This window comes from Panthera tigris, chromosome B3 (assembly GCF_018350195.1).
Source record: "Panthera tigris isolate Pti1 chromosome B3, P.tigris_Pti1_mat1.1, whole genome shotgun sequence".
Lineage (NCBI taxonomy): Eukaryota > Metazoa > Chordata > Mammalia > Carnivora > Felidae > Panthera > Panthera tigris.
The window spans coordinates 8,582,920-8,609,582 of NC_056665.1; the positions used below are offsets into that span (position 1 = coordinate 8,582,920).

General features: G+C 35.5%; 1 protein-coding gene and 1 pseudogene across 3 annotated transcripts in view; one reads left to right on the forward strand and one right to left on the reverse strand.

Moving 5' to 3' along the window:
• Positions 1-26,663, reverse strand: part of AGBL1 (AGBL carboxypeptidase 1) — a 784,724-nt gene that overhangs the window by 21,805 nt on the left and 736,256 nt on the right. The gene's annotated exons all lie outside the window — the stretch shown is intronic.
• Positions 13,744-13,857, forward strand: LOC122240007 (annotated as a pseudogene).

Below are 26,663 nucleotides of genomic sequence, written 5' to 3' on the forward strand. Positions count from 1 at the left end.
GAACACACACACACACACACACACACACACACACACACCCTATAAATAACAAGAAAATACCAAAAGAAGATATAACTGTCAATGTATTAAAATATGTGTCACTATATAACAAATCAGTAAATTAAAATCAAAAGGGATCAACCAGCTGAGAAAATATAAAATGCTTCAAATGAAGTAGAAGATCATTAAAATATATGTTTTAATATTTATACATTTCTGAGAAAAAAAAAAAAAAAACCTCAGGTAAGAAGAGCAACAGAAGGGGGCACCAACTTCGGCTCAGGTAATCATCTTACTGCTTGTGAGTTCGAGCCCCGCATCAGGCTCTGTGCTGACAGCTCAGAGCCCGGAACCTGCTTCAGATTCTGTGCCTCCCTCTCTCTCTCTGCCCCTATCCCACTCACATTCTGTCTCTCAATCTCTCAAAAATAAATAGACTTAAAAAAAAAGAAAAGCAAAAGATATGTACAAAAATATGAAAAAATATGATCTTTATAAATAATATGTCACATATATAGAAAATTCAAGATATAATGCATGAACAAAATAAGATGTTTATAAATATGCATATATGAGTTTAAATACATATTTGCATGTATTTGTGTTTATATGTAAATTCAACCTTCTTTGTAATCAAGAGATACAAATTAAAATAAAGTACAAAATTTTGTCTATCAACTTGAAAGAGTTTGATAAGAAGAATAGAAATAATATTCTTGAGATCAGTGTGACTAGATATTCTTACATCTTGCTAGTGTGAGAAAGCTTTGGAATCATTTTCCTTTTAAAAACAATTTAGCAATATGTATCAAAATATTAGACTAAATAATTCCATGTTCAGAAATTTATCCTAAGAGCAGGGCATGAGAAAATTAGCAAAACAACTGATTATTCCACAACTGTTTACTATAAAATATTTAAAATAACCTAAATGCCAACAATAAGCTTTTAGTTAAATAAATTGAGATATTTGACAAAAAGCCACAAGACTACTTAACTATTAAAAATGATTTTGGTGAGGGGTGCCTGGGTGCCTCAGTCGGTTAAGCATCCAACTTCGGCTCAGGTCATAATCTCATAGTCTGTGACTTTGAGCCCCGAGTCTGGCTTTGTGCAGACAGCTCAGAGCCTGGAGCCTGCTTTGGATTCTGTGTCTCTGTCTTTCTCTGCCCTTCCCCTGCTGGTGCTCTGTCTCTCTGTCTCTATCTCTCTCTCAAAAATAAATAAACATTAAAAAATTTTATTTTGGTGAATAACAAGTTATGACCTTGGAAAATTTTCATGGTATCAATAAGTTATAAAACAGGCTTATAGGGGTGCCTGAGTCGCTCAGTTGGTTATGCCTCTGACTTCCGCTCACGTCATGATCTCACAGTTCATGAGTTCGAGCCCCACTTCGGACTCTGTGCTGATAGCTTGGGGCCTAGAGTCTGTTTCAGATTCTGTGTCTCCCTCTCTCTCTCTGCCCCTCCCCTGCTCACTCTATTAAAAATAAATAAACATCTGGGGCGCCTGGGTGGCTCAGTCGGCTAAGTGTCCAGCTTCGGCTCAGGTCATGATCTCGTGGTCTGTGAGTTCGAGCCCCATGTCGGGCTCTGTGCTGACAGCTCAGAGCCTGGAGCCTGTTTCAGATTCTGTGTCTCCCTCTCTCTCTGACCCTCCCCCGTTCATGCTCTGTCTCTCTCTGTCTCAAAAATAAATAAACGTTAAAAAAAATTTAAAAAAATAAATAAACATCTAAATTTTTTTTTACAAAAGCAGGCTTATGAACAATGAGTGCCCAATAATCCAATTAAATACATATATATCTGCATATATATATATATATATATGAATTCATATATATATATATATGAATGAACATCTGCATTCATATGATTGGAAGGATTGTAATAACATACTTTATTAATATATTAATAAATGATAAATTAATAAATTAATAAATTATAATTAACCTTACATGATATAAATATCTTTGTCCTACTTATAATTTTATGTTTTCATCTTTTTCTACACTAAATTCACATAACTACTATAATAATAAAATATATTTTACAATTGTAAAGCATGTGTTTCCTTTGCTCATTTACTAAGCTATTCCTTAACACATGCAGCAATTATTAGTGAACACCTGCAGACCTTTTATTAGGTACTGAAGGTACCAGGTAACACTACCTCTGCCATGGGGCTTGTAGGCTGTTGGATCGCCAGCCAAATAATGATGCAGAAATGTCCATGATTTCGAACACATCAGATATATGGGAAAAGAACTGATGTGTTCTTGAGAACTTATAACAGGGATCTGATTTGGTATGGAGTCTCAGAGGATGGTTCTCTGAGGTAGTGACTGGGTACCTACCAGAGAGGATGGGTTAACTAAACAAAAAGGTAAAGAAAGGTGGTCTCAGCCAGAGGGGCATCATTTCCCATACTCCTTTTTCGTGTGTGGAGAGCACGGTGCATCAGAGAAACTACAAAAATGGTGCCGTTGAAGATGGAGAACAATGGTAATATTTAGAGATGGGGTTCAAGTTGTACTGATGAGGTTTTTGGGGTGATGGTGGGGTCTGGATCCAACAGCCAAGAAAGAATCCTTGAGATATCTTGGGAGCAAAAAAAAAAAAAAAGGTGACTTTATTAAAGCATGGGAACAGGACCCATGGACAGAAAGAGCTGCACTGGGGTTGTGAGGGAGGACTGGTTATATATATATATATATATATATATATATATATATACACACACACACACACACACACACACACACATACATACACATACATACATACATATATACATACATTTGGGAGGTGGGGAAGTCAAGAGGAAGTTTCCCAAGACATTTTCCTCTACTAAAGAAGACTCACAGGATACTGGAGGCCTAGCTGTTGTCAAGCTAAGGTTGTTTTTCCCTCTAGCAAAGCATTAACATTAAGATAGTAGGGATTTCCTGGAGAAACTTTTACACAGCTGGCCTCAAGTAGTTGTCAATGGGCTGCAGGTTATAAGGAAATGTAATTCCATCTGCCATTTCCTTCTGCCTTTGTTTCCCACATCAATACCCCAAGATACACTGTGTTTGTACCTTAAACACAATGGGAAGCCATTTGGGACTTTTATCCCACTGCTCTGGTCAGAAGCTCCTTGGGAGGGTGGTCCTGTTTCTAGAGCCTCAGAGCTAATAAGAAATGCTACCCAATGAACTCTACGAACCACTTCTCAAGACCTTATTCCCCTGCTAAAACTCCCCAACGCCATGAAAAATGACATTTTTTTCTCCATAAAAAAAAAATGTTCTGTTTCATATCTCTGCTTAAGTAATACAAAAAATTACCCAGAATTAGGATTTCTCTGTTTTCTACTCATGAAATTGTTAACTACTAACCAACATGGTGTAATGGAGTAATTTCTACCCATATCCCCAGCCAACTTGCTTATGGTTCTGTTTTCCGTCTGGCACAGAGTTGAAATTAAAAAAAAAAAAAGAATATGTATAATTATCTATTGTTCACGTATTTTCTATTCTGATCATTTTATATTTATTATTATTATTATTATTATTATTTTGCAGAAAAGTGATTTATCCATATTTATGGCACATTGCAGATGTTTTCAAAGCATTAAGAACCCTGGAAAGCAGGTGGATTTTATAATTCTACTTTTCAGTGAAGAAGCAGATTCAGGAGCACCTGGGTGGCTCAGTGGTTGAGCATCCAACTCTTGATTTCAGCTCAGGTCATGACCTCATGATTGGTGAGTTTAAGCCCCTTGTCAGGCTCTGTGCTGACCTGCTGACCATGAAGAGCCTACTTGGGATTTTCTCTCTCTCTCTCTCTCTCTCTCTCTCTCTCTGTCTCTCTCTCTCTCTGTGTCTGCCTGTCCCCCACTTCCTCGCTCTCTCAAAATAAATAAACATTAAAAAGAGGAAATAAACAGATTCAGAGTTGGAAAGTGAACTGCTAAAGGATGAACCCAATGAAGTCGAGTCTTTCTTGACATTGGAGGGAACACTCTTTTCACCAAGATACACCCCTTCTCATTCTACACAAAGACACTCTCTCCTTCTCCCTGAAGAATTGCTTTAAGACAAGGTACTAGATTCTGGGGCTATGTCTGGTAGAATTCACTGTGCACACCATAGTTAGCAAAGCATTATGCTCTTTTGGGTGACTGATAAATGCCTTTGGATGATTGATGCCCAATCTGTGATCTTTCCTGATGGTACCAGGACAACCTGACATGGGGAATCTTGGGAGGAACCAGTTCCCTAAAGAGTAGGTAGGCTTTCTGACACTGAGTGACTTAGAAATGGCATGAAGTCAGATGAAATTGCTACTGTAGCAAAAATGGCCTTTTAAGTAATTATATGTAAAATAGATTTCGCACCATCAAGAAGCTTCAGCTATTAATGGTAGAGTAACTAACAATAGTTAGATTAAGTCACAGAAGTAAGTTTAGGTATCATGGGCATAAAATCATTATGGACCTAATGCTGCTCTCATGCCACTGTGTTTTCCATGTGGCAACTTAATGCCATTGGAGTTATAAAGAAGGAATAATGACAATAGCTAATACATACTGAGTGCTAACTAATGGGACTGCTGAGCACATCCCTTTATCATTTCATTTGATCTTACTAAAGCTTACAGCATCGTTAATACGCTCTTATTACTATCTCACAAGCACCAAAAGTGAGCCATAGAAAGATTTTGAAGTTCACTAAAGGTCACGTAGCCAGACAGTTGCAAAATCTAATATGTCTGATACAAATTTTTTGCCCTTAACCATTCAGGTATACACACTGCTTATTTCTAGATTATAATGAAAGGAACAGAGTTGGCTGGTCCAGAAAATCGGTTTTGGATGGAGTTTATTGAGACACTGGATCTATCATTGTCAGGAAAAAAAAAATTTTTTTAAAAGCAAAGAATTGGGGAAATTACATGTAGGGCTATGCAAAACTAAGTTTTAAGGGAATGAAAAGAATAAGAATTGCAATATATTAATATAGAATACATGTGAGAAATCTAGCTTTTGTGAAACAGAATATTCACATTAAGATGATCAGTGCATTCTTTCCCCATAGGGAAAGGGGAGGCAGATAAATATACCAAATGTGTGATGATCACAAATGAGTTTTATAATTCAAACATTTAATGGCATGCAGCCAAAAGTTTGATGTATCCACAGAGTGGTGGTAGCCTTGGCAATTATATCCATATGGTATAAGTACAGTGGACTTACAGTCCACTGTGGACTAAACCCAGATGAAGTCTGAATCTTGGTATGGAGGTACACCAAAAGATGTCACCACCTCATAGAAGCTGCCAGAATTTCACCTCTTTGTCACAGGTTGGGCCAACTCAGCCTGTTTCAAGGATGCCAATTCTTATAACTATGAAACTTCTTTCTCCTTCTCTCCTCAGATAAATAATTTATGACAGAGTTGGTAAGTAGGGTTTAGAGAGTATTAATTATCTACCAACAGTGGCTTTATTATATACGGTGTTAAGAAAGATTCTAAGGTAGTATCCAGGGTGAATGGAAAACTGTGATGATCAGTTAGTTCAGTTGGCCAAGTAATTACCCAAGTAATTTAAATTAGGCAGTAAAAGGAAAAATCATACATTTTACTTTCCTAGTAAAGGTGCTGGGATACGAGAAATTTCTCTTTTCTTTTTTTCTTTCTCATGGAGTCAGTCAATATCTTCTGCTTTTGACCATTCAGTTAAAAAGCACAGCCCTCATCCACACGCCTGGGTCAGTGGAATAGTGTAAGTGAGTCATGATTTAGCATTTATGTCAACTTTCACGAACATGACTTCTCCCATTATAAGGCTTTCGCTTGGTTGCAGGTGATCTTGTAAACAAGTTGCATAAAAAAAATCTTTTCATTATTAATGCTGACACCTTGTATGGCAGAGCAGTCGTCCTCATGTTGTTATTCATAGGCTCCCAATGGTGGGTCCCATTAGAAGAACTAGGTCCATACCAGATGAGGTCCAATATACCAAGGGAATCAGGATGGATTTTCTTAGATGAAGAGCCTTCCCTCATTTCTTTCAAGACCTCTTCAGCCAAACTCAAATGGCTCTATATTTCCAGCATAAGGCTCAATTGCTGGGCTCCAAAGAAACAGCAATTTTAATTTGATCTTTGGTGTCTTATAGGAGGGGAGTAGTCAGGGGGCTTCCAGTGTTCAAAGAGATGAAGAATGAGAGGCTGTTACAAAGCACAGACAGCAAAAAGAGGAGGCTGAGAGGCAAGAGACAGTATGTTTGTTCTTTAAAGAAAGAAAGTTCTATTATGGTTTCTTGGGCTGGCTTCACAGACAACAGGACCCTCTCATTTCTTCCTATTCCCCCTTCTCCTCCTCCCTTCTCTCTTGTCTTTTTCCTCATCCTTTCTATTCCTTTTATCTTCCTTGTTTTCCCCTTCCTTCTATCCTATCACTGGTGTTGTGGTTCTATGGAGATAAAATGCCGACATTTTTTATACCAAAGTTTAATCTTTGTTCCTCACTGGACAGACTGTCGATTTCCTTCCTCTTCCAGCAAAATAAACTGCAACATGTACAAGGAAAACTGAGAACCCTTGTACTTCTCTATCATGAACTTCAGCTTAGTTCAAGAAGGCAAAACAATTGGTCTCCTTTCTCCTTTTCTTTGGGTTATATCAGAGTGTCTCTTAGTTTTCCAGAAGTAAATTCTTTCCAACACGTAAGTCATGTCAAGTTCTTAAAATGAATGTGACAAAATAGTTTGCTCTCTATTCCCAAAAGTCTTAAGAAATTTCTCTTATACACTGTGATAGCCACCTGATATTTATAAACACTTCCCTGTCTTAAGAAATTTCTCTTATACACTGTGATAGCCACCTGATATTTATTAACACTTCCCTGTACTTCTGCTCCAGAGGGGGTTATTCACTGTCTGTGATGCCATTCACTTCCAGCGTTCTTAAATATTGTGCTTCATATCCTCCCTGCTACTTTATCTCCATAGAACATTCCTTGTTTCATATCCTTATCACCTCTCAGTGGAGTTATTGACACAGTCTCTTCTCTGTTCCTGACACCAGTTTCTGCATATTTGGGGCCATTCTTTTTGTTTTGTTTTGTTTTTTTAAGATTTTATTTTTAAGTAATCTCTATACTCAACGTGGAGCTTGAACTTACAACCCTGAGTTCAAGAGTTGCATGCCCTACCAACTGAGCCAGTCAGGTGCCCCAGTTTAGGCCATTCTCTTATATATATATATATATATATATAGAGAGAGAGAGAGAGAGAGAGAGAGAGAGAGAGACAGAGAGACAGAGAGAGAGACAGAGAGACAGAGAGAGAGACAGAGAGACAGAGAGAGACAGAGAGAGAGACACACAGAGACAGAGAGAGAGGCAGAGAGAGAGAGACAGAGAGAGACAGAGACAGAGAGAGACAGAGAGAGAGATAAAGTTTATTTATTCTGAGAGGACAGTGTGTGAGCAGGGGAGGGACAAAGAGAGAGGGGGAGAGGGAATCCCAAGCAGGCTCCCAAATGACAGTGCATAGCCTACCCACCAACCATAAGATCATGATCTGAGCCAAGATCAAGAGTCAGACACTTAACTGACTGAGCCACCCAGGCACCCCTGGGCCATTCTTGATAGACTTACCTCTTATCTTTTTCTAAATCCTAACAAATATGATCATATCATTCTTATCTTTATAAATAAGAATACCTATCTTAATGAGCACAGATATCACCAGTTAGACTTTGTTAAATTATCCTCTCCTTATATTTTGGTTACCTTCAGTACAGGGAGCAGCCACTAAACCAGAATCTGGGACACACACACACACAGACACACACACACAGGCATGCACATGAACACACAGTATATTTCCTGGCTCACATATTTCATTAGCTTAATTGCATGCAAAGCTGGCTTCCCTTCTTAAATTATGCCAATGTTTTACCTTTGAATCACTCATAATTCTTTCTCCAAGATCTCTTATCCTGAGCTTTACATGTATGAACTCTGAGATCAGCTTGATACTAGGTAGTGCTGAAAAGAAACAAGCATCCACTGGGAAGCTACTGTCTTCAAAGAACCATTGTTCAGAAAAACCATTGAACAGTAGTTCAATAAGGAAGGCAGGAAGTCAAAAAAGACTAACACAGAGACTTGGAAGAAGGAGAATCTTACTCCACCCTCTACCTATATACTACACTAATTCTCTACTACCTCTGAGTGATATGAGAAGACACAGATAAATAATGACAAAGGGGATTTTTCCAGATCCTTAAACACACTCTCATATGTACCTAACATCTGTCATGTATGTTTTTTTTTTTTTTTAATTTATAGAACTCTTTGTCGTAACCTTGCAATGTGCATGCTTTCAACCTGGTGGATTAATTATAATCCATCTAATAAACAAGATTATGCGCCCTCTCATGGGAAATTTTATGTCTTACTGATCTCAGGATAGTGGTAAATCCAGTGAAAATACTTGTGAAATGAATTCATAAACCAGTAAGTGAGTAATGCACAAATGTTAGCACAGATATTTTCAAATAATAAGAATATTTCTAAGCCTTACAGTTGCCCCTTTTGGAAGATGGAATGAGGATTCTGCGTATAATGTGTCAATATAACTACAGCGTATGTGTGTGACCAAATGCTTTTCCCTTCTCACAAGAAAATTGTTCTAAGTCCCAGTCAAAGGGCGCCTGGGTGGCTCAGTCGGTTGGGCAACCGTCTTTGGCTCGGGTCATGATCTCACAGTTTGTGAGTTCGAGCCCCGCATCAGGCTCTGTGCTGACAGCTCAGAGCCTGGAGCCTCCTTCAGATTCTGTGTCTCCCCCTCTCTACCCCTCCCCTGCTCATGCTCTGCGTCTCTCTGTCTCTCAATAATAAATAAACGTTAAAAAAACAAATCTAAGTCCCAGTCAGATGGGAGTTGTAACTTTGTTCTGGTTTTGTGTATTCTGCCATTCTCTTGATTTAATCATACATGTTGATGCAGTTATTTGGATCCAGACCCAATGCTGATATGCATTTATTCAAACTGGTCACCTCTTCAAGGTTTAAATTATATATATGTATATATATGTGCGTGTGTGTGTGTGTGTGTGTGTGTGTATGTATGTATGTGTGTGTATATATATATATATATAAATTTTTTAAATGTTTATTTACTTGAGACAGACAGAGAGACAGAGAGAGACAGAGCATGAGTGGGGGAGGTGCAGAGAAAGGAGACACAGAATACGAAGCAGGCTCCAGGCTCCGAGCTGTCAGCACAGAATCCAGTGAGGGGCTCAAACTCACGAACCGTGAGATCATGACCTGAGCCGAAGTTGGACACCCGACCGACTGAGCCATCCAGGCACCCCTAAGGTTTACATTACATTTTAATATAACTTTTACTCTCTTAAAAATTTTTCAATGTTCAAATTTTAAAAGACAAACGCCATTAACCTTAATTATATAATTCTCGTTTGTATTTCCCAGCTTGCTTACAGAGAGGCATGAAATCCATATACTTTAGAAAATCTGAGAATCTGCTGGGGTGCCTGGGTGGCTCAGTTGGTTAAGCATCCGACTCTTGGCTCCTGCTCAGGTCATGATGTCATGGTTTTGTGGGTTCTAGGCCCACATCAGGCTCTGTGCTGATGGTGCAGGGCCTGCTTGGGATTCTCTCTCTCCCTCTCTCTCTCTGTCCCTCCCCTGCTCATGCTATCTCTGTGTTTCTCAAAAATAAACTTAAAAAATTTTTTAAAGTTAAAAAAAGTGTGAGTCTCCTAAAATACGCTTCCTCACACTTTCTGTGCAGCAGAGTAACCTGGGGCTTCTTAGAGATGATGCAAGATTCTGGTTCCATAGCTCTGGGGCAGAACCAGAGTTCTGCATTTCTAACAGGTTCTGTGGTGATGCCAATGTTGCTGTTCCAGGAACCACACTTTGAATAGCAAAGACCTAAATAGGTCTTGCCTCAAAACATGTCTTGTAAAACTCAGTAAAACATGTCTTGTAAAACTCAAAACATGTCTTGTAAAACAAGACAACATGTCTTGTAAAACTGAGTTTTTTATTTTTATTATTATTTATTATTATTTTATTATTTTTATTTTATTTTATTTTATTTATTTTATTATTTTTATTTATTATTTATTATATTTATTATTTATTATTATTTTTCTAATAAAAAATCTTAGAATGTGAGTCTTATCTTTAAAGGGATGCCCTTATTTACACTGCATCATTGTTTCTCAAAGCTCTGAGAACTGCCAAAAAGGCTTCTTAAGAAAAAAACGTGTTATGGTTAAACAAATTGGGGGAATGTTAAATAAAGTAAGACGAGATTTCTTTAAGGATGTTTGGACTCTTAAATATGTTTAATACCTTTTATGAATCTCTAGGAGAAGTTGAATTATGCAGTTTCCCAAGCTTCACTGGCCATTAAAAAAAATATGGGCGCCTGGGTGGCTCATGGGTTAGGCATCCAACTTCGGCTCAGGTCATGATTTCACGGTTCATGAATTTGAACCCCTCGTCAGGCTCTGCGCTGACAGCTCGGAGCCTGGAGCCTGCTTTGGATTCTGTGTCTCCCTCTCTCTCTCTCTCTCTTGCCCCTCCCCTGCTCACAATCTGTCTTTCTCTCTCAAAAAAAAAAAAAAAATAATAATCATTTTAAAAATTAAAGAAATAGAGTGTCCCTCATGGAGGATCATTTTGGAATACTGTTCCAGAAGACACACAAATCCAGATTCTGTCTTAGGTCTGACCACCAAAAGTCCCTTGCTCCATTTCTACCCCAGTCTGGATTTATCAGCTGTCCATTTTCAGTTTTACTGGAGCTTATATGTGAACAGTTTTGTATTTCTATATGTGTTTATAAACCTGTGTACTACTTGTTCTCCTTTTCAGACACTGCTAAGCTTACTGGTTGGCTGTCTCCAGGATAATTGAATTTGGGAATTGAATTTGCAATTTGTAATAGAAAATAGTAACATCATATGACTGCAAATAAGGACTCTCTTGACACAACACCAGAGGTTTGTTCAGTGTTTCATGGGGGAAAATGAAGCAAACGATGGTTTTTCCTGACTTTCAGGCTTTCTGGCCATTCTGCTATCTGGCTGGCATCAGGTCCTGGTTACAGCCCTTCTGCAGTCTCCTGGAAAGCTGGATTGGGACCACTTTGGTCACCATGGTGATAGCTTTGACTTCATACTGACTGATTTTTCAGGACTCCTAGAGTAGAACTGCAGGGTGGACCCTCTTTGGCTTCTTTTTGCTTCTGAGAGAGTAAAAGGGGACTCAAACTCTGGGTGGGTACTCTCCCAGGGGTCATGACAATGACCACCTCTTGTGTCAAACCAAATTCCAACCTGATCTGCACCTGATGGAAATAAAGCACCTCTCATCTGCAAAGAAAGTGGTGAATGTAGTTCATCTCAATCAGATAATTCACACTTGTCACTGATACGGGATTGCCTGGAGTTTATAGGTCTGAGTGTGTGAGTGATAAAAGAAAGAGAACTTAATGGTAATTAGAGTGACAAAGCCTTGAGTGCATGTCAGATTTGGAAGAGGTGCCTAAATAAAAACTCAAGGGGGAAACATCTGCTCCAGTCCTATGCCTGTCTCTCCTTCCAGAGAAGGTATTTTGAGTCAGACTTCTTCGTGGAGAGCAAGATAAATCGTATCCTGTACTTTTGTTTTGCTTGTTTTCAATTCAACATAGAAAGGTTAAAGAGGTAGGAGGCCTACTATTAAATTATTAAAAACAACAACAACAACAACAACAGCCATATTTTGAAACATTATCCACTCTGTATTTCCCCCAAACTTTAAAAGTTTTTACATATCTTTAGAAATGACATAATTAAAGTAGATCTAATCTTATTTCCCTTGAATAAGACAAATAAATGGGGGCAATAAAGATCCAGTGTACTGTGTAAACATCTAATCAATGATCCACTGGTTAGGCCAAATCTGTGCTGGAAATGGAAAAGTAAGGAGAGAGCCGGATAAGAATAATGTGCATCATTATTTTGGCTTTGGAAGAAAAAGATAAGCCCAGTGAAAGGACATTCAAGCAAATGAGAACAGAGATGAATGTGTTGAGGTGAGAAAAAGAAGTAAAGAGTAAAGAGGGGAGAAGAAGAAAGAGAGGGCTCATTAATAAACAGGGAAGAAAAATCACGTTGATTCATCAGTTAGCTATCTGTAATATAGAAAAATTTGAATTCATGTTGTCATGCATTAAAATTCATTTGAATAAAAGTGGAAAGCCTGCTGCAAAGTCACAATGCAAAACAGAAGAAGGTTTTAAAGTGTATGTTTTGATCACCTCCCGAGCAGGAAAGAGAACATTCATGTGTTCAGTTGGCCCTCATGCAGGAACGTGGAGCCTTTGCTAAGAAAACTCGGAAGCACCCTGTATCTCATGCAGGGACACTTTTACAGGAGAGGGATGCAAAAGAAAGTTTGCCTTGGAAGTCACCTTTGGCCTGTCAACCACTCATCTAAATTGCATTTTTTATATTTATAGGTAGATTTAATTTTGTCTCTAGACACTAACAATATCTCTAATCAATGGTACAGGCAACCAAGAATACCTTATATTTTTATTATGAACACACTTTCCACACATAGAAATAGCTATCTATCTATCTATCATCTGTATATAACATAGTTTTATGTTTGATGATCAAACGTTAACAAATATTAAAATTGTGCCACATTTCCTTTAGAACATTTTCTAATTACAGATTTATTTAAATCTGTAATTAAAATCCCACATCATCCCTCTGTCTGTCCTCCCCTGCTTCTCAGAAAGAAAATTTTTTTCCTCCTGGTGTTCCATCTATTAATATATTTGTAGGCTACTATAAAATATATACTATTCTATAGTGTTTTATTGTTTTCGCATTTTAAATATATGATATCTTACTGTAAGTATCAGTTTACAATTTGCTTTTTTCTCTTGGTATTACTTTTTTTTTTTGGAGGTTTACTCCAAAATTGCTGATAGTTTTAGATCTAGCTAATTCACTTAAACAGATACATAGTATTCCATTAAATTAAAAATAAAGTGTATTTATCTTAATGAGAGATAGTAAAATTGTTCCCAATGCATGTTTTTGCTCGTGCAAACTGGGGCAAAATAAGTATCTGAAATATCTCCTTGAATATATGTGTGAAGTTGTTCTAGGACTGATTGATACAAATGAAAATGCTAGTAAAAGGTTGGATACTGCTTTAATTTTGCATTCAGATCTTCACACTTAGTTCTTTAATTAATCAGAGATTTATTTTTTTGTTTGATATAAGACATCTATTTGACTTATCAGTTTCCATACGTAGCTAATTATCAGAGAATCCTCTGTTGAAGCTTTCCCCTTGAATTTGTAATAGCACTTCTATATATGCAGATGCCCATGTACATCTGATTCTTGTTTCTTTCCTCTCTGTAATGAGTCTGTCTGTCTACACCAATGCCAATATCGAATGATTTTAATTATTTTAACGCAGTGGTGCTCAATCAGGGCAATTTTCCCAGAAGGGGACATGTGGCAAAGTCTGCAGACACTTTTGATTGTCACAACTGCGGAAGTAGAAGCCAAGGATCCTACTAAACATCCTGCAACGCACAGAACAGTTCCTCACAACAAGGAACGATCTGGTCCAAATGCCAGTAGTACTAATGTTAAGAAACTCTGAAGTGACTACATAAGTTGAGAGATTTAATCGCTTCTCGGCCTTTTGGCTAAGATCAAGTGTAGTATCTGTTCTTATCAGTTTAATAAGTTGAGAGATTTGTCATCATATTTACTTGAAAATTTAAGTACCACCTACCCCACTGCCTCTTAACCTTTTGTTTTTCCCCCAGAAGTACACTGGATGTGTTTTTTTTTTAATTCATTTTTATGGATTTTAGAATTAGTTTCTCAAGAAAAACCCTTTTCAGATTTTAATCAGTTTGTGTTTAGCTAATCGATTACTATGACAACAATTGACAGTTTTATTATATTGATTCTTCCTATTTAGTACAGTATAGATCTATGCTTTTTTTGGTCTCTTTAAAGGTCCTTTAATTAAAATTTATATTTTTACTCTGAAAGATCATTTATATTTTTGTTGGATATATTACAGGATTAACACCTGATTTCCTTTTGCTGCAATTTTAGAAATTACGTGTTGTTTGCTACTGCTATATAGGCATGTTATTAATTTTATATATTGGTATTTTATAATATATCACATATTAATAGCACTTGGCTGGCTCAGTCAGTGGAGCCTGTGGCTCTTGATCTCAAGGTTATGAGTTCAAGACCCACTTTGGGCGTAGACATTACTTAAAAAAAAAAACCTTCAATAACCTTGCTGAAATTTTCTAGTCTATCTAAATATTTTTGTGTAGATTTCCCTACATTTTCTTTGTAGACATTCATCTATCACCTGAGAATAATGAGGCGTTTTTACTTTCTTCCAACATCATATGTTGTATTTATTTTCTTGTTCTGTGTTAGTGCTGTGTCCCTCATGACCATGTGATGACAGAGGTGATGGTTGACGTCGATCTTAAAGAGAGACATTTTCTGTAGGATTTTAGTAGGTACACTTCCCAGCTTCAGTAAATGTCCTTTAATCTCAAAGTGCCATAGAATATTCAATATGAACTTTAAAAATAGTTTAATTGTGTTCAATTAAGATATTACACTTGATTCTCTATCTCACGTGCACAGAACTGAGTTAATCATACTCCTCAGTCCCTAATGAATGGATGCTCTTACATTCAGATCATGCAAGGCACCTCTAGTGTTTCATGTATTTTTTTTTCTTTTTGTGCTTCATCACCTTTGCACACTCCCACCTAGATGTCCACTACATTTTGAACAATCTATGCTACTCTGTTTTATGTATGTGTGTGTGTGTGTATATGTATATATATATATACATATATATGTGTGTGTGTGTGTGTGTGTAGTAAATTGCATGTGTTGTACTTACATAGTCATCCCATTCAGTTTCTTATTTACTTTACTAATATTTTTGAGATACCGTTATATTGCTCTTTGAAAATGTAGTTCATTACTTATTTTTTTAACTTTATTTTTTATTTTTTTAAATTTACATCCAAATTAGCCTATAGTAAAGCAATGATTTCAGGAGTAGATTCCTTAGTGCCCCTTACTCATTTAGCCCATCCCCCTTCCCACAATCCCTCCAGCAACCCTCAGTTTGTTCTCCATATTTATGAGTCTCTTCTGTTTTATCCCCCTCCCTGTTTTTATATTATTTTTGTTTCCCTTCCCTTATGTTCATCTGTTTTGTCTCTTAAAGTCCTCATATAAGTGAAGTCATATGATTTTTGTCTTTCTCTGACTAATTTCACTTAGCATAATTCCCTCCAGTTCCATCCACGTAGTTGCAGATGGCAAGATTTCATTCTTTTTGATTGCCAAGTAATACTCCATTGTATGTATACACCACATTTTCTTTATCCATTCATCCATCAATGGACATTTGGGCTCTTTCCATACTTTGGCTATTGTTGATAGTGCTGCTATAAACATGGGGGTGCATGTGTCCCTTCAAAACAGCACACCTGTATCCCTTGGATAAATGCCTGGTAGTGCAATTGCCGGGCAGTAGGGTAGTTCTATTTTTAGTTTTTTTGAGGAACCTCCATACTGTTTTCCAGAGTGGCTGCACCAGCTTGCAAATATCCAATGGAATAAAGACAGTCTCTTCAGCAAGTGCTGCTGGGGAAACTGGACAGCGACATGCAGAAGAATGAAACTGGACCACTTTCTTACACCATACACAAAAATAAAGTCAAAATGGATGAAAGACCTCAATGTAAGACAGAAAGCCATCAACATCCTCAAGGAGAAAGCAGGCAAAACCTCTTTGATCTTGCCCGCACCAACTTCTTACTCAACACATCTCTGGAGGCAAGGGAAACAAAAGCAAAAATGAACTACTGGGACCTCATCAAAATAAAAAGCTTCTGCACTGTGAAGGAAACAATCAGCAAAACTAAAAGGCAACCGACAGAATGGGAGAAGATATTTGCAAATAACATATCAGATAAAGGGTTAGTATCCAAAATCTACAAAGAACTTATCAAAGTCAACACCCAAAAAACAAATAATCCAGTGAAGAAATGGGCAAAAGACATGAATAGACACTTCTCCAAAGAAGACATTCAGATGGCCAACCAACACATGAAGAAATGCTCACTATCACTCATCATCAGGGAAATACAAATCAAAACCACAATAAGATACCACCTTACACCTGTCAGAATGGCTAACATTAACAACTCAGGCAACAACAGATGTTGGCGAGGATGTGGAGAAAGAGGATCTCTTTTGTAATTCATTACTTATGATTGCTAAATAGTAATTCATCTCTGACGTATGTGATGGTTAATTTTAAGTGTTGACTTGGCTAGATAATGGTGATCAGTTGTTTAGTCAAACATTAGGGTGAATGTTTGCTATAAGGGTGTTTTGTAGATGTGACTAACATTTAAAAGCAGTTGGCTTTATCTATGACAAAGGAGCTAAGAATATATGATAAAAGAATATATAATGGGGAAAAGACAGTCTTCAAAAAATGGTGCTGGGAAAACTGGCCAGCTCCATGCAAAAGAATGAAACTGAAGCACTTTCTTATACCATTTTCAAAAATAAACTCAAAATGCATGGAAACCTAAATATGAGACCTGAAATCATACAGCTCCTTGAAGAAAGCATAGGTAGTAATCTCTTCGACATTGGTCTCAGCAACATTTTTTAGATATGTCTCCTCAGACAAGGGAAACAAAAGCAAAATAAACTATTGGGACTACACCAAAATAAAAAGCTTTGCCACAGCAAAGGAAACCATCAACAAACGAAAAGGCAAAGTACTAAATGGGAGAGGATATTTGCAAATAATATACCTAATAAGAGGTTAATAGCCAAAATATATAAAGAACTTAATCCAACACACATGTACAAAACAAATAATCTGATTAATAGTGAGAAGAGGACTTGAATAGACATTTTTCCAAATAAGACATGCCGATGGCTAATAGACATTTTCATGTCTATTAGTTCAATAGCACTAATCCTCAGGGAAATGCAAATTAAAACTACTATGAGGTATCACCTCACACCTGTCAGAATGGATAGTATCAAAAAGAGAAGAAATAGGTAGGTGTTGGTAAGGATGTGGAGAAAAAGGAACCCTTGTGCACTGTTGGTGGGAATGTAAATTGGTACAGTCTCTGTGGAAAACAGTATGGTGCTTCCTTAAAATTTTTTTTAATTAAAAAATTTTTTTAAATTAAAAGAAAATTTAAATTAATTAAATTTAAATTAAATTTTAAATTAAAAAATTTTTAAAAAGTAGGTTCCACTACCGGGTATTTACCCAAAGAAAACAAACATACTAATTTGAAAAGATATATTTACCTCTATGTTTATTGCAGTATTATTTATAATCACCAAGATATGGCAGCAATCCAAGTGTCCATTCATAGACTAATAGATAAAGAATATGTGGCACATATGTATATGCAATTGAATATTATTCAGCCGTAAAAAAGAATGAGATCTTGCCTTTCATTACAACATGAATGGACTTAGAGGGTATTATTCTAAGTGAAATAGGTCAGACAAAGACAGACTCCAAATAATTTGACTACTGTGTGGAATCTAAAAAAAAAAAAAAAGGAATAAACAAACAAAAAGCAGAAACAAAAAAATACACAGAAGAAATATATGGCTGCCAGAGAGGAGGGGAGTGGGGAATGGGCGAAATGGATGAAGGGGAGTGGGAGGTACAGGCTTCCAGTTTTGAAATAAATAAGTCAAGGGAATAAGAAGTGTAGCACAGGGAATACAGTCGGTGGTAGTGTAATAGTGGTGCACGGGGACAGATGGTAGCTCCACTTGTGCTGAGCATAGCATAACATGTAGGCTTGTCAAATCGTTATGTTGTACTCCTGAAACTAACATACTTCAATAAGATAAAATAAAACAAGATAAAATAAGATAAGATAAAAGAAAATAAGATAAAATAAAATCAGCTGGCTTCAAGTAAAGCAGATTAGCTTCTAAAATGTGGATGTAGGTAGGCCTCATGCAATCAATTACAGAGCAAAGATCAAGTTTTGCCAAAGAAGAAAGAAAAGAAAGGATTATGCCTCCAGACTTCAATACAGAAATTCTGCCTGAGTTTCCAGCAGGCTCAACTCTCACCTGAATCTCCGTGCTGCTGGCTTGCCCCATGGCTATAGGCTTTGCTCTCCACACAATCATATGAAATAATTCTGCAAAATCTTTCTCTCTCTCTTCTAAAACCATAGCCGCAAGTCTCACTTCCATCAGAAATACTTGACACTACATGTTTCTCCATGCCCACAAAAACATGTAAATTATTGAATTACAAATTTTTTACTTGTTTTAGTATTGAGCAAAGATTTGTAATTCCATTTCAATATATTAAAAATACAGTCTAATTGATTTTTACATTTTTCCTCAAATCTGATTGTTTATATATTTTGTAAAATTAATTCATTTCATATAATTTTATGCACCTACTTATGTGTATTTCATACCTTTTCAACATGGTAAAAATGTCTGTTAATTTTGTCATTATATCTAGGTCACAGTCAGGATTTATTTTCATCTCTCTTTTTTAAAATCATGCTTGTCAGAAGCTTATTTATCTTGTTTTTTTAGGAACCAACAATTTGTTTTCTTTTCAATCTTTATTTTTTCTTCCCTTATTTTTCATTATGTTTTTCATCCATTTCTGCTGCTTCTTCTTCTTTTCTTTGTCTGCTTCTTGATTTGGGTTTACTCGTTTCTACTTCTCACCTGTTAAATTGAAGAATTACTTTCTTTGTTTCTAAACATATTTGTTTTCTGCTTAGGGTAGTTAGAACTATAGATTTTCTTTTACAGCCTGTTTGTTTTTTTTTTAAACAATCCATTCATTTTTAACCTGTAGGATTTTCATCATGATTCTGTGATTCATTTATAAGCATTTTCGCATTGTGTTTAGGATTTAAAAAAAAAAATTATATAAGTACCATGGATATTTACAAAATATACTTTAAATTTAGATACTGAATTGTGATATTGAAAGTTTCTGTCATTTTTAGTGAGATTTTCACTGGAGTAAACCATATGCGCGAAATTTGTATAAATCTGCAAGCAAAAATCATAACAGGATTGCAGGATTTAAAAAATATGTAGCAGTAAATATATGACAGCAATAGTATAAAGACCAAGAGAAGAGGAATGGAAGTATATTTTTGTTTCTTGTACCCATATGGGAACTTACAAAGTAGAGTTTAGACTCCGATAAATCAAGATATGTAAACCCTAAAACATGACTAAAATAATAAAACTAATAAGAAATAAGTTGATATTAGATGTAATTGACTAATAAGTAAAAAAAGAGATATAATGAAAACATAAAGTAATCTTCAATTAATCCAAAAAAGGAAAAAAAGAAAATGTGGAATAAGTAACAAATGAGACATAGAGAAAAAAAGCAAGACAGTAGTTCAAAACATGACCTTACCAATAACCACATTAAATGTAAACATTTAGGGGTATCTGGGTGGCTCAGTTGGTTAGGTGTCTGACTTCAGCTCAGATCATAATCTCATGGTTCATGAGTTCAAGCCCTGCATCGGGTTTTGTGCTGATAGCTCAGAGCCTGGAGCCTGCTTCAGGTTCTACCTCCCCCTCTCTCTGCCCCTCCCCTGCTCACACTCTATATCTCTCTCTCTCAAAAATAAACATTAAAAAAATAAAATAAATAAAATAAAATAAATGTAAGCATCCAATCAATTAAAAAGTAGAGATTGTTAGATTGGATAGCATATCAAAATCCTAATATACGCTGCCTGCAAGGAACAGACTTTAAATATAAAGAAGCACATAGGTTGAAAGTAAGAGGATGGGAAAAGATATACCAAACTAACACTAATCAAAAGAAAACAGGAACAGGGCGACTGGGTGGCTCAGTTGGTTAAGTGTCCAACTCTTGATTTTGGCTCATATCATGATCTTGCAGTTCATGAGTTTGAGCATCAGATCAGGCTCTGTGCTGAGCATGGAACCTACTTGGGATTCTCTCTCCTCTCTCTCTGCCCCTTCCTTGCTCACTCTGTCTCTCTCCCAAAATAAATAAATAAACTTGAAAAGAAAGAAAAAAAGAAAAGAAAAGAAAAAAAAGAAAACAGGAGTATCGATTTTAGTTTCAGAGCAAAAAATGGTTCCATAAATACATAGGGTTACTTCATAATAATAAAATCTCCATGACGATGATATGCCTATCCTAAACTTTTTAAAAATGTGTATTTATTTATTTTGATAGAGAGAGAGAGAGAGAGAGAGAGCGAGCGCATGTGCATGCTAATCGGGGAGGGGCAGAGGGAGAGGGAGAGAGAGAACCCCAAGCAGGCTCTGCACTGTTATCTCAGAGCCCCACAAAGTTCTCAATCCCTGGAACCATGAGATCATGACCCAAGCTGAAATCAAGACACATATTCGGCTGAGCCACCCAGGTGCCCCTGCCTATCCTAAACTTGTATGAACCTGATAATAGAGTTTCAAACTATAGGAAGACAAATTGATAGACTTGCAAAGACCAATAGACAAAAATTGCCCAAATAATCAATGCATAGCTGAATAAATTTCCAAAATTTTCAGGAGTTTCACATCAAGATATGTGACATCCCTGGCATTGTGGAAGTTCTTCTCCGTAATGCCTTTTCTTTAAGACCACTTTTCTGACTTCTAATTGCATAGATAAGTTTTATCTTCTGTTAAAATTACTATAAATCCATTAATATGATCTTGTGTGTTCTTCTGCTTTCAAGTGAAAATTCTATTTGTGAGATTATCCATGTATGTATAATTGACATTGTTAAGTCTTCTTTTTGCTTTATACTATTCCATTGAATTATTATACCTAAATGTATTTACAGATTCTTCTTTTGATTGATGTTAGAATTGTTTTCTCTGGGGGCAATGTTGGAATTTGTTCTCATGAGCTATCTCAAACTTGACTTTTGACAAATATATGCATTCATTTGTCTTGAGTGTATAACTAAGATTAGGACAGCTGTATCATAGGGTATGTGGCTATGAATCTTAAGTAAATATATCAAAACGTTTATCGAGGTGGTTGTGACAATTAATACTTACATAGCTTCTGTCCTCAGCAATATTGAACATGAGGGGCATGAGTAGGGTGAATCAACTAGGGAAGAAAATTGAAGACAGTGCTCATTTTCATGGAGTTCTGTACTGTGGCTTCTTGCATGAACCTAAGAGGGTTACTCCTTAAGATTTAGATACCTAGAGTACCAAATTTATGGAGGCACTTACTTTCAGATTTGTGCAAAACTCTGCACTTGGTCAAATTTAAGAGTAAGCACCTTCTGAAATTTTGCACCCAAGATGTTTCACTCACCACACTCCACTCTCAACCCAATAGAGTCATTCTTTGTTATTTCTTCAGTGGATGTGTGGTGCCATTACACTGTGGGTTTTATTTACATTTCTCTGATGATTAATGATGTTGAGTACATAGTACATTTTCATAAGTTTACTGATCATTTTGGTGTCCTCTTTTGTGAATTGTCTGTTCAAGTCTTTTGTCCAATTTTAATTGGATTAGCTATGCTTCCTGTTATTAATTATTTGAAGTTCTTTTTATATATTCTGCCTGCATCCTTTGTTTGGTTTTTCTATTGCAAATATCTTCTCCTACTCTGACTTTCCTTTTTACTCTTGAATGGTTTCTTCTAATAAATACAATTCCTTAATTTTAATGGAGTTTAATTTATTAATAGTTTTCCCTTTGGGTTACTGCTTTTCTGTCCTACCCCAAGGCTACTAATTTATTCTATGTTTTCTTTTAAGAGGCTTATGGTTTTGCCTTTTACATTTAGATGTACAATACACTTGGAATTGATGTTAGAGCTTAATGTGAGATCAAGGTCAACATTTTTTTTTAAATGTATGAATATCAGTTAACTTGACATTGTTTATTAAAATTATCATCCTCTCCCTAATCTACTGTAGTGTCATCTTGACTCATATTGAATGAACTTGACTATGATCTTTCTATTCTGTTCCATTGATCTATTTCTAAAAACTCTTACCTTAATTTCCATAACCTTATAATTAGTCTTGCTTTCTGGTTTTGCAATTTCTCTAGCTCTATTCTTCTTCAAGATTGTTTTGGATATTGTCCCTTTCATATCCATATAAACTTTAGAATCACTATGTAACCTACCCTTATCCAAAAATTTTGATATTCTGATTGGAAGTGCATTGAATCTATAGATTCAATGTGGGGAAAGTTGATTTCTATGCAGTAGCAATTATTCCATCCCATGAACATAAGACTCTATTTAATCCTTCTTCAATTTTTTCAATATGTTTTATGGATATTCAGAGCAGGAATCTCAAGATTTTTTTCATTAGAATTATTATTAGGTATTTGATGTTTTTTATTCTATCATAAAACGTGTCATTATTAACATTTTAGTTCCTTTTTATTTGTTACTGGTGTATAGAAATAAAAGTGATGTTTTATAATGGCCTTATATCAAGCAACCTTACTAAATTTACTTATTAATTTTTATATTTTGTATATTTTGAAAATTACATAAATAATTGTGTCAACTATAAACAAAATTTCTGTTACTACCTTCCATTCCTTATGCTTTGAATTGCTTTTTTTTTTTTTTTTTTTGCCTATTGCACTATTGAAGCACAAGTACCTTCAAGAGTGATGGTAGGGGCTTCCATTTTGACTCTCAATCTCTGGGGGAAGCTTTTAAGATTTCATCATTAAGTATATTTGCTACAGATTCCTTTTTAGATACTGTTTTTCAGATAATTGAATTTACTGGGTAAATCATAGATTACTAGGAGGATTTTGTTGTTACTGTCATCAGTAGGTGTTGAGTTTTCTCAAATGTTTCTATTGAGATTGTTTTGTCATTTTCCTCCTTACTCTATCAGTATGGTGCAAAACTTAATTGATTATCAAAGGTTAAACAACACATACATGATCACTTGGAATAAACTCAAGCTTGTATGATGTGTTACTGTGTGCATATGTGTGCATAATTTTCATTATTGTAATATCTTTGTGAGATTTTTGAACGGAATTATGCCAGCTTTATGAAACTGTTTGAAAAGTGATTCTTTTTATTTAATATTCTCTGAAAGAGTATATGTCAGTAGGTTTCATGCTCTTTCTTACATATTTTTACAAATTCACAGGGGAAAATGCTTGTCTTAGGAATTTCTTGTAAGCAATTTATAGTGCTCACATTCAACTTTATTAATAGTTATATGGTTTGCAACCTAAAAATTTCTCTTGGTGTTAATTTGGGTAAATTGTGTTTTTTTTCTCCAAGAAATTTACCAACTTTGTTTAAGTTTTCCATTTTATTTGCATAAATTTGATTATAACTCTTTTCTGTTCTCTTTCTCTTCCTCCTCCTTCTTGTATTTGTAAAACCTATGATGATATCTCTTTTACTATTCCTGATATTAGTAACTTTTTCTTGAAAGTCTTTTCACAAAACTTAATTTGATTGTATTCAATTTCTCTGTTGTATATTTGGTTTTGATTCCACTACTGTGCCTTATTTCTATTATTTCCTTATTTTAATTTAATTTGGGGTTAATTTACTCTTCTTTCCTTATCTTCTTGAAATAGAGGTTATTGGTTTTTGAGGATTTTTTTCTAAGTATATTCAATTATGGTTATTTCTCCTGTAGACTTAAAAGACTTAAGTTTATCACACATGTTTTAATAGGGTGTATTTTTATTATTATTTAGTTCAAAATATTTTCTAATTTTCAGTGTGATTCCTTGGATCCCTGGCTTATTTGGAGATAATCTTATTTTCCAAAGAGCGGAATTTGCTTTTTATTATTGATTTATAGCTTGATTCCACTGTGAACAGAAAATTTACTCTGAATACAATTATTTCTTTGAAATTTGCTAAGCTTGCTTTAAAGCCCCGTATATGACTACTTGTGATAAATGTCCTATGTCCAATTAAAAAACAATGCATTTTGTTATCATTCGGGGTAGAGATCTGTGTCTATTAATTCAGGTTTGTAAATGTTGCCGTTTTGATTGCCCATATCCTTGCTGTTTTTTGGTTGATTTGTTCTGACAGCTATTGAGTAAGATGTATTAATATCTCCCACTGCAAATGAATATTTTTCTATTTCTCACTTTAGTCTTTCATTTTTACTATATATATTTCAAAACAATATTATTAGACACATAAAATTTTTAAATATTTATATTACCTGGATAGATTAACCCTTTGGTTATGTAATTTCCTTCATTTTCTCTGATAATACTTTTGTCTTAGAGTCTAATTTATTAATATATTTAAGTCAACTTTTTTTTTAAGTTTATTTATTTTTGAGCGAGAAGTAGGGAGGCAAAAGCAGAGAGATTGGGAATCCCAAGGAAGCTCCACGCCCAGCACGGAGCCCAGAACGGAGCTGGATCGCACAACCATGAGATCATGACCTCAGCCAAAATCAAGAATCGGATGCTTAACCTTCTGAGCCACCCAGATACCCCTGAGCCAATGTGCTTTAAATTCGTGTTTAACTGGCATATTGTTTTTCATCCATTAACTTGCAGTTTTTTTGTGCTCTCACATTTAAAAAGTGTGTCTTGTAAGCACGTTTTTTCCTTTAGTCCAATGTTATGATTTTTTCTTTTAAAGAGTATTTGAACCATTTCTGTTTCTTTCTCTTTTCTTTTCTTCTCTTTTCTTTTCTTCCCTGTGTTTGGACCATTTAAAGCACCATAATTAGCAGTTATATTTTGTTGTACAGCCACTACATTATTTCTTTCCATTTTTTTGTTGCTCTTGTTTTATACTTCGTTTCCTTCTCGTCTGCTGTACTTTTTTTGTTGAATATCAGATATCACATATGGTCATTTTTTTCCATGTATGATAAATTTACAAGTTTCTGCAGGGTCTATCTTTCTCCAGTGCAAGCTTCTCCCTTATTAGGCAGATTGAATAGCAACAAATAAAATTATTCCAATCAGAGATGGAGGTTACCTAATTCTGGGTTGCAAGTGTCATGACTTATTGTTGGTCTTACCCACCCCTGGTTTGGTCCACCAGGTCTTAGGGATGTTTATAAATAAGACTCTCTGACTTTTTGATTTTCTACTTAGCTACTTATCATCATAGATTTTTTTTATACTGAAAATTCCTTCTGGGAAAGCAGCAAAATGTTGGGGTTACACCCTGAGTCTACTTCCTCAACAGAATTATGGTCCCCCAGGTCCGGGATTATTTGACAGCTCGAAACACATTTGCTCTCTCTGCTCCCATAGTTCTAAAAGGTTCCCCAGTTGTTTTACATCTTAACAGTGGCCTTATGCCTGAATTGTCACCAGAAAGTTGCAGATTCTTTGAAGGATGAAGCAGTTACAGAATTGAACATACTCTCTATGATCCCTTTCTTTCTGGGATTCTAGCTCTTTTGGCCTTGTTTATTGGCAGGTCTCTAATGCCTTCAAACATATCCTTATTTATTTATATTTATATTTAAATATCATCTTGACTTTCTAAATTTTTCCAACAGGAACACCAGTCTGCTGTGATCTACTCTATCATAAAGGGAAACACAATTCTCAACGGGTTATCAGCTATTTTTTAAGTTAAGAAAATTCTCTTACTGCATCTCTGACATTTCTTTTCCTTTTCTTTTAAATTATCACCAGCGGAGACTTTCACAAGATATTTGATGGTTTTTATTCTTTAATTTCTTTATCAGAGAGTTAAGGCTAGGTCAGAGAACAGCAAAAATTTTCTTAAAAGAACAAATACTTTAGCTTTTGTGGACCAACTTTTCAACTGTGCTGCTGTAGCACAGTAGAAGCCATAGATAGTACCTAAGTGAATGAGTTCGGCTGTGTTCCAATGACATTTTATTTACAAAAAGAGGCGAAAGGCCCCTAGATGTTAGTTTGTTAATCTCTGAGCTAAATTCTATTGGTACCAATATGCCCCAAATCTCACTGGTCCAAACCATCTAAGACATATCTCATTTATTTCTTGCTCATATTATATGTTAATTTTAGATTCATCAGAGATACTCTGTTCATGGTAGTTACTCCAGGTCACAAGCTAAGGGACCCTGTCACCATTTAGGAGAAAAGAATACTCTAGGAATTACATGTTTGCTTGAGAAGAAATACTCCTCACATGCACTCATTACTCATTGGCCAGAGTGCATCATGCAATACAATCCATGCATAAAGTGACCAGGAAATGCAATCCGATATGTGCCAAAATAGCAGTTAAAGAACAGACACATTTCATGAGTGATATAAATGCCAATTTTGGGGGGTTTTAAACTATCTTCCACAGTTTTCATTTATTTTTCTTTCTGATACTAATATCCTTAGAACTGTTTCCTTATTGATCATCTCTTGACTCAGATACGTCTACATTTTTCTTCTAAAATTAAATTTTCTTCTATAAATTTCTTCTAAATTAAAATTTAAATGACTACTTTTGACTTTAAAAATTCTATATGGTTATTTTTCAAATCTGCCATTAAAAATATTTTACTTA